Here is a 10,921-nt window from a genome sequence, read left to right as displayed (position 1 = left end):
CAGAGATTAAAATGAAACCAAATATTCTAAAGGGTCATTTTCCCATTAAAAAAATCATTAAAATAAAACATGCTTACTACCGGAGCTTTAGAAAACATAGTACAAAGCAGAGAAGAAAAAAGCCTAGAATATCGATAGCAACATTTTTGGTGCACTTCCTTCAGTTTTCTCTGTGTAAAAATATTAACATATTGGAAGTCCTTTTTCTATTCTGCTTTTTTTTTCCACTTAGAATTTCCTCATGTCATTCAAATACATGATTTTGAAGCATTGCATAAAATTTCCGGTACGAATGATTAACGCACTTAATCTCTAATCTATTAAGTGCTGCATGTGAATCTTTCTTTGAACAACAATCTTTGACAATATATTGATTTTTTTTTTGTGCCAAAACAAAATATTAGTTTAGGACTTCATAAGTTTTTCATCAATCCTGCTCATGAAAGAAAACGTCAGCTCTTTTCCCTGAATGCATTTCTTTGTTTCTCTTAAACAGCCTCCCTCACGGCAAGGTCTTTCCTTGTCAGATCCTTTTTTTTTTTTTTTTTTCCATTTTGCTGGTGAGAATCAAGGAGACATCGAGGTAATGTAGATGCCCTTGGACAAGTCTAGTGGGAAGCGCTTTTTCCTGGAGTGTTGAAAAGGGGCAGTTTCACAGAATAAGGGAATAAATAGAAAAAGAGGGGATTTTTTTTTTTTTTTTAAGAACTGCTAATCTGGTCTAAAATAAGTAACTCAATAAGAGTGTTATAAAAATAAGAGAAATTGTTTTGTTTTGAAGTTACCTCTTGGTTGCAGACTCTTTTGGCTGTGACATTATTCTAAAACTGGACTATGAGGGTCATGGCTTCATAAGCTTCATACATTTAGAAGGAAAAAATCACTGTCCTCTTTTTACTTGTTGAAATTGCTTTTTCCAAAGGTTAGGTCTGTGTATCCTCTTTACCAGCCTTACGTAAGAATACCTTTAGGAGTGATTTCATAAAACAGTGAAATATTATCGTTTTGCAAAGATGTTGGTAAATTTGAAAGGTGGGAAATGATACCTGGTTATTTAATTTTTCATTTCTTCATTAGTGATGTTGGATATTTTCCAGTTTCTTCATACTTTAAATCTCACTGGAGAATGATTTGGTCATGATCATTGTTGGTTCACTGGGTGTGAATAAATTATTTCTTTAATTAATTTGTAAATGTCAGTGTTTTTTTAAGAATATTATCTCTTAATTTTCATATTTTTTGCAGTAATTTTCCTCATGTTTGTCATTTGATTTTAATTATTTATTTATTAGTTTTAAATGTAGATGTATTATATTTTATGGTGTGAAATCAATTGACTTCTTCCTTTATGATTTAATTTCCTTCATAATTCAATTTATTGTTTCATTCTCAGAAAGTTCTTGTCCATTCTGAGTTTTCAACGACTATATGAATTTCAATCCAGGTTTTATTTCTTTTTAGTTTTTTAAGAAAAGATTTTATTTATTTATTTGACAGAAAGAGAGAGAGTGAGAGAGGGAACACAAGCAGGGGGATTGGGAGAAGGAGAAACAGGCTTCCCACTAAGCAGGGAGCCCAATGCAGGTGGTTGCCTCCCAGGACCCCAGGATCATGATCTGAGCTGAAGTCTTAACTACTGAGCCACCCAGGTGCCCCTCACCCACAGACTTTAATGTTTATATTTATTACATTTGTTTTACCCACTTAGAATTTATTTGGGGATAAGATGTGAAGAAAAAATTTAATTATTTTCTAAATGACCATTGGTTCTACTATTAAAAAATTAATTATTTTACTTTTATTATTAATGCCACTTTATTATATAGAAAATACCTAGTATATGATGCTACCTGTTCTATGCTGTTAATATACTATCTGGCATAAATTTAATAATTACAAATGTAGCTTGTGTTTTAATATATAAGAAAACATTTCAATAATAATCTTTCTAAAAATGTCTGCTATTCTCACTGTTTTCCTTCCTTATAATGTTCAGAATCCTTTTACCTTGCAAGTTATAAAAAAAAAACTCTGTTGGAAAGTTGATTAGAAATAGATTAAATCTCTAGATTGATTTGGAAATTATTTTCTTTCCACTTATCAATATGTTCAATACCTCAGTAAAATTTTAGAATTTAATTTGTTCATTTATTCATTCATTCACTCAGTGTATCTTTGTGCATCTTTTTGCTAACTGACACTGTGATGGGCACCTTGGATTTAATGACATAGTGACATACTTCTGTATGCTAAGCCCTGGTAATAGATGCCTTGTATTCGTGAGATAACAGAAATGAGAAAAAATAAATAATTTTTTTGCTGATGGCATCAGAAAAATAAATCATTCCGTAAACTGAAGACATAAACTTGGTGGCAGTGAATCTTAAATAGACATATTTAAAGCTTCAGCTGGCCAAATTTATAGAAATGGGAATTCATAGCTAATTGTTGCATATAGACAATATAGGTTTTAATTTTGGAAAGTTTTAGTCACAAGATACCTAGAAATCTCAAGAAAACCTTTTATTCTTGATGTTGCATCTTGAATATGGTAGGTATTCTATGTATATATATATAGGTTTGAACTGATTTTAAATGAAGAAGAAAAATAATACATAGGTTACTGTTCATTTCATGCATAGGCAATCATCTTTCTGTTAGTGTGTTGTCTATTTTGCCTCATATAACTGCTTCATTCTATACAAACTATTTTTTTTTGTCCTGCAAAGAAACTAAATCAATAATTTTTTTTTAAAGTAAAGAAAAGATATTCACTCACAGAGCAGATTCCACTTTATCTTTTCAGTAGAATGATATTATCACCATGTTGAGAGATAATTTTAGCCTTTTTCATAGAATGTGATTTGTTGAAAATGTAGCCTCCAATTGAAATGTTTCTGATTACAATGTACATGTTTCTATGTAATTTTGGTATCTTCCATTATTTCTGTGAGTATACTCAAAAAACAATTTCTTTAAAGTTTTCATTTCTTTTGAGTTGCTCAATTGATTTTTATAGATTCTTTGGTATCAGAAAGATAAAAATCCCAAACAATTGCTTGCCTTTTCTGGGTTTTCGGAAATTATTATTATTATTATTTTTTTTAATTTTATTTATGTGACAGAGAGAAATCAGAGCTAGGCAGAGAGGCAGAGAGAGAGAGGGGGAAGCAGGCTCCTGCCGAGCAGAGAGCCCGATGCGGGGCTCGATCCCAGGACCCTGAGATCATGACCTGAGCCGAAGGCAGAGGCCTAAACCACTGAGCCACCCAGGCGCCCCGGAAATTATTTTTATCAGCAGTGTCTTGGTACCCCATTATGGTTCTCTGTTCATTGTTGCCAAAATAAATTTCTCATCAATATAACCTTTTGGTACACTATCATTGTTAATGCAAATGATCATTGGAAATATAGTATCTTCTGTGATCACATGAAACATATTTTCCATACACTACTGACAAAGAAATTGAAGAACAGAGAACTTTTTGTCATAGTATTGGAGCAGATCTTCAGGTGAGAATTCCCTGTTACTTTTCTCACTATTAATTTAAGGTTAATGAAAAAATCTCCCTCTATTAACACCTGCATTTATCTTTAATTTTCTTCCACATCTTTTTCTCTACAAAACTAATCACTAAATTTCTGGAGAATTATGTTGTAGAGAGTTCATAAAATGTTTTTCAAAAACAAGATGTCAGTTGGTTCTCTTAGATTGATGGAACAGGGTGTTACATTTTTACCCGGATGAAGAAAAGACTAAGCAATTAAGTGACTTTAGTAAACAATTATTTTCCTATTATGCTCAGGGAAATAAGAAGGGGCTTACTGAGTAAGGGTTAGAGAGACATGGGGCAAAACTGGAAAGCTAGTGAGAGGTCACAATAGGAAGGAAACTCTAGTATACAACATAGTAAAAATGGCTAATGTAATTTGAAATAAATAGTACTTTTTAAATTATGTTATAGAGGAAATAATACCCTGGAGCATCATTTATTTGCTTCTAGTTTGTGATTTTTAGTTTTGGTATTTTTCACTAAACATAGTATTCAAAAGGGCATAATGGTTTAATAAATGTGTTATTTGAATCAACTTGCATCTTATGGAAGACTTTATAAATAATTAGCTAGTGAGTGATAAAATCATGGTTGCCTGCTATTCAATGAGGGATAATTAATTGATACATATAATATTTTAAAGAAATAAAAAGTCCAGAAAAGTACAAAGAATAATATGAAAATTCCAGTTTTTCTACCATTATGAATTTAAAAACTATTTTTTTCTCATTTATTTCATCTTTTATTAATACATGTATGAAAGTGTTTTAGGTAAGGTTGAAATGACCAATGACACCACCCCCAAATCATCTTTCTTTCTTCTTTCCCCAAAACAACTACTATCAAGATTTGGGTGTATGTAGGAACAGTGTAATGCATAGAATATTTCCCTATATGTCTTAACATTTTGACATTTTGCATAAATAGTATCAACATTGTACACTATACTCTGCAGTATAATTAGTCTCTTTTTTTCTCATCAAATGAGTATTTGTTGAGTACATATTACATACCAGTACCATTAGAGGTAGATGAACAAGTACAAATTCCTGCTCTCGATGCACTTACATTGTAGATGGGTGGAGGAAGAGAAAACAAATGAATGAACATATAATATGTCCAAAGTTGTTAAAAGTTATGGTGGAAAATAAAGCATAACAGAAGAATGGAATGTATCAAGTGAAAGTTGGGCAAGAGTATTGCTATTATAAATAAAATGGCTCTTTACTGATAAGTTGAAATTTTATCAGATACCTTGAGGAAACAGTTGTAGACAAGAGTTGTTAGGATTCCAGGCTGAGGAAATAAAAGATGTAAATAAAAAAGCTCTGATACAGGAACATACAGGGAGTGATGCTAATGCCTAATGGTTTTGAGGGAGAGTGGCACAAGTTGAGAAAAGTGATGTCACAGGGATTGAATTTTACCAAATTATATATTGATCATGTAATAAGACACTTTTAGGAAAGAGGGAGTACTATTAATGACTAGGTTGGGACACAAACATAAAATAGGACTCTGCTGGGTGAAATGGCATTTATAATCACCCTACGTTGAAGACTTTAACTCAAGTTGAGATGAAGAAAGCACCGATTTTGTTCAGAACTGTTATAATCTAACCCTTAATTTAACGAGGTATCTCTGTTACATTGAGTGGACTGAAGAGAAGACTGGAAGCTGGTAGATGAGTTAAGAGGCTACTGCTATGATCCTGGCAAAAAAACCAAGAAACCAAAAAAACAAAAATGGTGGTGCCTTGTTCTAAGAAGATAGTAAAGGGGGTGAAAGAAGTTGAGTTCTGGATGCAAAATTTATTGACACATTTTCCTATATTACTTTTGATTGCTCTGTGTGTGTGTGTGTGTGTGTGAACTTATTGATTTTAATTCCAGGCAATAACTTCTATGGAGTAGTGTACTTTTGATTTGTGTATTTTTTTAAAACTTTTAGAATACTAATTCTTCATTGTTTATATTGTCAACTTTTTCTACGAGTCTATTCAAATATTCCAATTTTATGTATAGTTCCTTCATTTGTTCAAAAATTTATGTAAATTAAATACAATTGAGTTAGTCAAATTTAATAATGATTTACTCTAAGGCTATGTTTTTTTGTATCTTTTTAAGAAATAACCACCTGAAAACAAGATCATATAGATTTATCTTTTATTTTAACAGTTTTGCTTTTAAGTCTTTACTTCCTTAGCAATTTATTTTTCTTTATAGTGTATTCAGGTATTAGTATATTTTTTCTTTTTCTTTTTTTTTTTTTTAATTTATTTATTTGTTAGAGAGAGAGAGAGAGCAAGCACAGGCAGACAGAGTGGTAGGCACAGGCAGAGGGAGAAGCAGGCTCCCTGCCGAGCAAGGAGCCCGATGTGGGACTTGATCCCAGGACGCTGGGATCATGACCTGAGCTGAAGGCAGCTGCTTAACCAACTGAGCCACCCAGGCGTCCCTAGTATATTTTTTCTTTGTGGCAATTTACTTATATCAAAAACATTTATTGAATAATTTGAATGTCATACTATATTTTCAAATTTCCATATTAGCATTAGTATATATTTGCTGTTTTTTTCTCATTGACCTATTTGTCTCTTTTTGTGTCAATATACCACTCTAAATTAATAAGTTTTGATAATTTGTGAGACAATTTTCCCTACCTTATTTTTTTTTAAATATTTTACTTATTTATTTGACACAGAGAGATCACAAGTAGGCAGAGAGGCAGGAAGAGAGAGAGGGGGGAAGCAGGCTCCCCGCTGAGCAGAGAGCCCAATGTAGGACTCGATCCCAGGACCCTGAGATCATGACCTGAGCCGAAGGCAGAGGCTTAACCCACTGAGCCACCCAGATGCCCCTTCCCTACCTTATTTTTATTTTTTAGAATTATGTTCATAGTTGTGATGTCATTACTCAAATATATGAGTTTTAATATCAGTCTTTCAAGTTGTGTTAAAAAATTTTTAGGATTTTCACTGACATTATATGGAATTTATAGATTTATTATTGGAAAATTGGCATTTAAAAATACTGAGTTTAGGGACACCTGGGTGGTACAGTCAAGTGTCTGACTCTTGTTTTTGTCTCAGGTAATGATCTTAGGGTCAAGAGACTGAGCCCCCTGTCAGGCTCCACACTCAATGTAGAATCTGCTTGAGATTCTCTCTCCTACTTCCTCTGCCCCTCCAGTTGGTGTATGTTTTCTCTCTCTAAAATAAATAAGTAAATCTTTAAAAAAATACCGAGCTTACTACACTTTGTCTTTAAATAGCATATCTCTACATCTTTTATATTTTTCATTAGCAATTTGTAATTTTCTACATTTTGAATATTTCTTGCTGTTTCTTCTTACATATCTTTCAACCGTTATGGGCAGTATCTTTTTCTATTACTTTATTTATGACTAGGAATATTATTACTTTTTTCTTATTTGAGGCTGTGTAGAACTGTTCTGCATGGAACACTATTAGAGGTTATCCAGTGAAACACTAATTAAAGCTTTGCATACTACAGTGATTAAGAATATGGGCACTAAGCTAGATCACCTGTTTTCACGTCTTAACTCTGTCACTTATTAGCTTTTGGGCCTTGGACAAGAAACTGGTTACTTAACCATAGTTTATGCCTCAACTTCTTTATCTTTCTATAAGTGGGGCTCATAGGATTATTTTGTGGAGTAAACAAATTAATATATGTGAACTCTCTAGCGCATTGCCTTACAGATCAATGTTGTGTAATAGCTATTATGATAGCTGTAATTATTATTTTCATGGGTTGTCAAAGATTATAAATGCAAATTTTTGCTTCTTTCTTTCATGATCTTAGGAAATGTAAATTCTCTTTTCAGTGTAATGATAGAGGTATTGAAGAAACCAGAACATATAAGTATATTTTAAATAGTCATGGATGGTGGAATATAAGCATTAAGAAAGTCACCTGAAAATATTGAATAAAACCTTCAAAAATCATTTAAAACCACTGGAGTATTTAAGTCCACAGAAATTATGGTGCCCATTGTTTGCATTCTCAATTAGGTAATTTAAAATCATGTTACCTTTGATTTTTTTTCTCTATATAATAATCCAGTCAATGTTGTATTGCTTCTTCCTTGAAATGTCTCCTTAACATTTTCCCTTCTTCAATATTTCCACTATCACTAGGCTATTATCTCTCGCATGGATGATTATAAGAGCCTTTATTTCCCTGCCTCTAGTCTCTTGTCTTGTCAATTTTAGACTTTTAACCCATACAAACAAGCTTATATTCACTATTTCTTAAAATTCCCTTTATGCTATTATGGTTACATACCTAAATTACAGATTTGGTCACATCACTGACCATATGAGAAAGCTTTGATGAGTTTCCATTCCTTCCGATCCCGCATCCAAACTTCATGGTGCCATTCTATTTGCACAGTCTCCACCATGACCTCTGTGATGTTAGTTCTCATCTCTACTTGCTTCTTTCCTCAGAGTCACTGAAATTTCACGTATCTGTACCTTTGAGCATGACAGTATATCTGGGTTGACTCTTGCACTTTTTCACCTTTATTCAAGTCCACATTACCACATAAACTGCTCAACTAGAATAATTTATCTTTTATGATTTAGGTTACATGTCATTTCCTGTCAATTTTTCTCTTCCCTTGCTGTAATTATTCTGTCCCTTCTCTGTATTAAAGGAAATTTCTCACATTATATATACTGAGTAAATTTGTATATGTAATTTTTCCACAGAAACCCAGAATCACCAATCAGTATGTAGGCTGTTAATTTTTGATTACTATTTTATAAATATTTTAAATATTTTAAATCTATTTTAACTTTTAAATAAGTATGAAAATTAATATATTAATCATTTACATATGACACATATGTCCAATGTAAAATAATTAGTATGGGATGTTTTTCAAAGTATTTGGTTATTTAACAGGTATATATTGCTGAGTCCAGACCTAACACTAGGTTCCTATCTCATGACATAAAAAACCAGACTATTATCAAGACACAAAATTTATCTGGCAATTTTGTATTTCTTGGGCTTCTAAAACAGTTTTCATATTATTACTTCATTAGTCTTACTATGATTGTTAATGTTTGTGCCAAACTTTCTTAAAGAGATCAAAGTGTTTCTAATATCCTGAAAATATTAAACAAAGTTTTTCTGAATTGTAAGAAATTTTAAGGCATATATCCTTAACACATCTTTTCATATTCCTGTTTCAATTTCCTCAATATTGCTACAATGTAGTGTCATTTCTGTTAAATACATGCTGAATTTGCACAGCCATATGAACAAATCTATAATTGATTCACCCACTCATTTATTTTGAAGACACACCTTGTTAAAATTGAGCAGGTTAAGAAAAAATGAACCAACCTAACCTTTTAGTTCCAAATCTAATTTACTGTGATAAGTCTAGGTCCGACTTGAATCTAATCCTGTTAAGAGGGTTAGTGGTAGCTCTTGAGAACTCATCATTAGAAATATGACTTTAACAAGTAAGTTTTCTTAGTCAGTTTCTACGACATCTGCTTTATTTGCACGTTCACTTAGTGAACATGTTCACTGCATGTTCATTTAGTGCTAAACACATCCCTTATACTCAGGTACCTCTATTATAAGAAAGAGGAAATTTCTTTCTGAACAAAAGTATGTAAAAGTTATGGCGTACAAGCAAGTAGAATTAAAAGCATTATCATCTTGCATATCATTCTGTTTCTGGGTCACTTGGTTCTTGTCCCAGATGCACCAAAGAACTGGAGATGCAAGACCAGCATGGGGAGATGGAGTTTATTGAACAGATAGGTATAATGTACTTGCAAGAGTGAAAGTGGGCCACTGTCAGAGCAAAAGTGACAATGGCCCCAAGAAGCTCTGGCTGCATCCTTTTAAGCCTGCTTCCTGCATATGTATATTTGGCTTTGAGTGACAGCTGGTGGTTGTATAATATTTTGGGTTCTGCACATGTGCCTACCCATGATGCATTCTGTTATTATAATATTTATTTATGTATTACATATTTATGAGTTTCTAATTAGCTTTTGCTGTGACCTTAAGGCCAAGTTGCACTTTTGTGTGCATGCTCAGCTCTAGGAAGTTCCCTTGTAGCTTCTGAGCCAGCCCTGTGGCTAGACCTTTCCTCTTCTGTTAGCCTTTAGAGGTGGCTCTGAAGGTGTGGCTGTTAACTCTGGTTGCAGGGGGGGTGGGGTGGGGTGGGGGGTGGCTCCAAGGGTGTTGCTAACACCTTCTTTATCCCTCCTCACTTATGTCTAACTGCCTAAAAATAATAGCTGGAATTTTTGGCTCCCCTTTATAAATAGATCTTATTTTTCAAAAATTTCTATGATTTCTTCTAAAAAGGAAGTGTCTTGTTTAAATATTATCTCGAATAAGTTTTTAAGAGCTCAAGGTTTTTATTTCTTGGGCTATGTCTATTTCACTATTTAAATTAGTTTTAAGATAGCATATTTGTTGGCACTTGAGAAGGTCAATACAAAAATATTCTTTTCTTCTTTTTTTATTTTAAAGATTTTTATTTATTTTTTGATAGAGAGACAGCGAGAGAGGGAACACAAGCAGGGAGAGTGGGAGAGGAAGAAGCTGGCTCTCCGCCAACCAGGGAGGCCAATGCGGGGCTTGATCCCAGGACCCTGGGATCATGACCTGTGCTGAAGGCAGATGCTTAATGACTGAGCCACCCAGGCACCCCAGAAATATTCTTTAATGCTTTACGTAAGTTCTTAACAAATTGATAGATAGATGAGTAGGTGTGGTGGTGAAGGGTAAATCAATTTTATTGTTTTAGAAGTGTTGAAGAACTGGCCACGTGTATGACCAAAATGTGCTTCCTAAGTCTAAACCACATATACAGACAGACCGATCCAAAGCAGTGCTAGACAAATCCCAGCACAAAGTCCTCCTAGGCAAGGGCAAAGACTTTCCCACTGTTTCCTATAGCTTGGAGCACACCAAAGAAAATGCTGTCCATGGGCAGGCTTATAGGAAAGAGATTTAAAAAAAAAAAAAAAAAAAAAGACGGGGGGAGGGAAGGCTGGTTAAGCCTGACATTCCCACGGTCCATTCCCAAATTTATGCAAGCAAAAATGTATTGCTCCCCTTTGAAGAACTGAATTAGGGGATAGAGAAATAGTAAGAGAGTTAAACTAATTGATGTTTCTCTAAACTGAAACAAAGTCAAGAGAAAGGAGGTTCACTCCAACAGTATTTATGTCATTCAATTTGTAATGTGAATGGGGAGCGTAAAACTTGTTAAATTAGGCCAAATTTTACCGCCCAGGCTGCAGGTGGCCTTTGGCTCCTAGTCCTTGCCTTCAAAACATGGCATCATCAGGGCTGGTCATC

Source organism: Martes martes, assembly GCF_963455335.1.
Source record: "Martes martes genome assembly, chromosome: 2".
NCBI classification, from domain to species: Eukaryota; Metazoa; Chordata; class Mammalia; order Carnivora; family Mustelidae; genus Martes; species Martes martes.
This window is presented reverse-complemented; position numbering follows the sequence as displayed.